Consider the following 4552-nt stretch of genomic DNA (forward strand, 5'->3'; position numbering starts at 1 on the left):
ATCCATCTCATCTGTGCATGGGGACATGTCTTTACCCAGAAAGGCTTCAGAACCTGGTAGGTCTCACACAGCACACACTTTGGGGTGTGTGGGCACCGGAAGGAACAGTACTTCACAGACTGAATATGCGCAGACACCTGCGCATTGTTATTTGTGGGTCATGATTCTGAATTTGTAGCAAGGATTAGACTCTTGTCTTTTCTTTTTATAGATAGCATTTTTCTCTGATGATAAATAACAGCATATTTATTGTATTTGGGAACTACAGAGAAACACACAAAGCACAAAGAAGAAAGCTTTTGGTACATGAGATGCAGTGCTTTCATTAGATACCAGCTCTCTCCCAGCTGACTTAAACTGCCATTGTCTTTTTTTTTTTGGTACGTGCCCCTAGCGGGAACCGAACCCAGGACTCTCTGGTCCACAGGCTGAACCGGCATTGTCTTGCCTAAATATTAGTAGCTTGCTTTCATTTTCAACCTTTCTTACATATCTGTCTTCATTCATCTGTGTTCAGCTCAGCTCCTGTTATATCTTCTATCCTGCCCTCCTGTCCAGGCCAGCTGCTTCTGTGGCCTGGCAGCTCCAACTCCAGAAGTCCTTCTGGTCCTGCTCACACTTTGAAAGACCTGGAGGCATCTTTGTCCATAGCATGTATATTGTTTCCAGTTTTTTTTTTTTTCCTTCTGTTATTGACATTACTATTGACACTTTGTTATATATTTATAGATTTTATTCTTTGAATTCTTTTTTCTTTTATCCTCACCCAAGGGCGTTTTTCCATTTTTTATTCAGATAAAGCGGGAGGGAGGGAGAGGACGAGAGAGAGAGAGACAGAGAGACAGAGAAAACCATCAACATGAAAGGGACATACTGAGTGGCTGCCACCCACATGACCCAACCAGGGCCAGGGACAAACTGCAGCTGAGGTACATGCCTTTTGCAGGAACTGAACCTTGGTCTCTCTGGACCGCAGTCTGATGCTCTAACCGCTGAGCTAAACCGGCCAGGGCTCTTTGGTTGAATTCTTTAGGATAAATTCTCAGGATTGGGATTCTTGAGCTAGTGAGTCTGGATTTCATGTTAATTTTACTATTTGTTGCTATGTTATTTTCCAGAAGATGGTTAAGCCTGTTGTCACATTCTGCCGGTTATATTGTAACCTCACCACACTTGGTATTATCACAGCAAGAAGTGTTCCTAATTTAGTTGTTATTAACTGATGCCTTGGGCTTTCTTAATTTACATTTCTCTGATTACTGTCCAGGATTATTTGTTTTCTTTTGTGTAACCTGACTTATTTGTATTGATTTTAGAGACAGAGAGGAAGGGAGAGAGAGAGAAATATTGTTGCCCTGCCAATTTATTGGTTGATTCTTATATGTGCCCTGACTGGGGATTGAACCCGGAACCTTGGCATTGCACTATTGGGCCGATGCTCTAACCAACTGAACTACCCGGCCAGGGCTGTGTAACCTGATTAAAATAAAACTGATACTTTTTCTTATTGAATTTACTGGTTCAGTAATAGTTCTATCAGTTAATCGTCTTCTGACCATCTACTCAAGAGTCTGATGAAATTATAAATTGTACTGGAATCTTTTAAAATATAATTTTGACTCAACTTCCTGTCTATTTTATGTTCTAAACACTCTATTCCTTTACTTTAGCTTTTGCGACAAGGAAAAAACAGTTGAGGAACCCATTGACTTAAGACATTTGCAAATCAGTAGGCAAGTGGCCACAATGGATGGATTTCCTTAAAAGAAATGTCAGTGAAAGAACAATTCTTATATTTTATTGACAAGACATTTTAGATTCTAAAATATTTTTTCTGTATTCAAAAAGGACTGTGTATGTTATGGTTATTTACAGTTTTGTTTTTTATTGCATTCTAGTGAATGGTCTCTTTCTCAAGCAAAGAGAATACTTTGTAAAACTGCAAGTTAGTATATAGATGAATTTAAAGTCCAAACTAAGAGAGAGAGAGAGAGAACACCAAATTACTTTAAATGAATTAAAATCTTTAGCCACAGACACAGTCCCAAATCACTTATTAAAAGCATTTATAGTTTTCATAAAATTCCTGCTGGAATTCTCTCTTCTGGGCTCCTTCCTGTAAGGCTTTATTTATATCTTTATTGGAGTGCTTATTCAGTGTCTCATATTGTAGTTATATTTTCCTATTGCAGTGAAAACTCTTTGAGGATTAAGGTCATCTTTTTCTTCTTTGCTTAAGGAAGTTCAGTACTTTGTATATTGTAGGTGTTTAATAAATGTTTGGGTTGAACATTATCTGAGAACTGCTCTTGGTGGTGGAAGAAAGCAGAGAACAGAAGAGGTACTACTATCTGTAGTTTCTACAATATATTGTCCTTTAAGGAAGGATAGATTAGCAATTTTGCTTTATAACAAATTTCTATTACCAAACAGATGGTTTGTGATCCCTTAGGAGAAACAATAAAGTGGTCTTTAAGAAATGACTATGGCCCTGGCCGGTTTGGCTCATCGGTTGGAGCGTTGGCCTGTGGACCAGAGAGTCCTGGGTTCGGTTCCCGCTAGGGGCACATACCCCCCCCCCCCAAAAAAAAAAGAAAGAAAGAAATGACTATGTTTCACTCAGAATAAGTCAGGTTAAATCCAACTCTAACAAGAGTAGTCTAGAGCAAGTCTGGACAAGAGGAAACTCCTCATTTTGCTGGGTTAGCATTTTTCTTCCTGGCCACTTTAAGACTAGGATGATCCAAACCACCAAACCCCAGGGAATTATTTGCTTGGGGCACCTGGTGGCCCTAAAATCTTCCTGGAACCCCATTTCAGGGACGAACAAATTGGTGCTTGCTGAAATCAGACATTATCCTTTTATGATTCTTAAAATGGTGGGATACACAGATTCATTCAGTAGTTTAACTAGTTTGCTAGTCACTTAGATGTCCCATTGGCAAAGGCTGTGTGAACATTTTCAACCTTCTTCATACTTCAGGCTCCTTTACAACTAAACAAAGATGACTTGAAATTTCTAGTAACCTTATTGCATCCAGTGCAATGTTCAGAATTATGCAGAACTATCTAGGACTTGAGCTAGCTTGCCCAGGGTTCATGCTACTTGGTCAGTTCCTGAGTATCCTAGAAGAGAACATACTTCTCAGTATAGTAAATACTCATGCAGACTACTAGGTTCTGGTTCTGTGTGCTGGTTCATCTGTAGTTTCTCCAGTCAGCCCCACTTCTTCTTAAGAGATGTTTCTTTCTGATCTTCCCACCCATGTTTCTGAGATAGGGCCATATTTGTATCTTGTATTTTTAAAGGCCCTCTAAGTTCATGTCCACCTATTAATCCATATCGGGTATTTACAGGAGTCACTGGGAAGTACTTTTGATGCTGTGCCCTGTATGGCTAACATGACAGAGAGATGGTTCCCAAATGCTGTACTAATACACAACAGGTGTTTGAATCTGTTCACACAGTGTTCATAGTAGTTATATTCTTTACTCCTAGTTCTGTACTTTATCTGTAGTCATCCTGACTTTGGCATTGGTCAGGAGTCTCAAGGCAAAAGAAAGATTTATAGGGGCTGCTACTAGACCTCAATTGATACACTATTGCTCACCAGTAGAAAACATTCAGTAGGCAACCCAGACTCACTGAACCCCCATGAATTCTCTATCACCTGACCCTTCAAGAAACTTGAAGACTGCATTCTGGTTCTTCCACTTTATCCATTCACATTCTCCCTGATTCACTGTTCCTTACCTGCCTCTGTGACCATACCCAGCTGTGGGGCATCTCCGTGCAGCCAGGACTGTCAGGATATGCTCTACAGACAGTCCCCACCAAAGGCTGCTTCAGGGCCTGAGCCAAGGAGAAAGGCTGGACACTAGAGGAGCTCATAGGAACCCGAAGCTCACATAGACTTTCCTGGGGACAGGATCTCAGACTGGGCAAAGAAGAGACATCTTTGTTTTATTTCAAGGCTAGAAATCTGGGAATGAGTTGAATGGGGAAGCAGGTTTTTAAAAGCCTGGTGCTTTTGTTTTTTAATTTTTTATTTTTTAAATCTTTACGTAAGGATATATTTTTATTGATTTTAGAGAAAGGAAGGAAGTAGGAGAGAGAAAGAAAGAGAGAAAGAGACATCAAGGCAAGAGAGATACATCGATCTGTTGCCTCCCATGTGTTCCCTGGCTAGGGATGGAACCTGCAACCCTTTTGGTGTATGGGACAACACTCCAACTAACTAAGCCACCCAGCTTTTACACTTTTATATCCAGAGCCTCTAAGCCCACATGAACACATACAAAATGGGTGTCTAATGTCTTTTCATTTTTCATGGACCCCATCAATTTATGGCCTCATTCCCTTTGTATGACTTACTCCTGATCTAGCCTTCCACTTTATATTTTATTCCTGAAACTGCTTCTTAGCACTCCTTCTTCAGCTTTGACCTCTTCTTTTCCTTCTTTGATTCTGGATTGGACTCTTCTGGCCAAGTGTTTATCATGATTTTGAGAAAATACCTGTTCATTCTAGGCCACCAATCTACAATACATG

Source organism: Molossus molossus, unplaced genomic scaffold (genome assembly GCF_014108415.1).
Source record: "Molossus molossus isolate mMolMol1 unplaced genomic scaffold, mMolMol1.p scaffold_m16_p_17, whole genome shotgun sequence".
Classification (NCBI taxonomy): domain Eukaryota; kingdom Metazoa; phylum Chordata; class Mammalia; order Chiroptera; family Molossidae; genus Molossus; species Molossus molossus.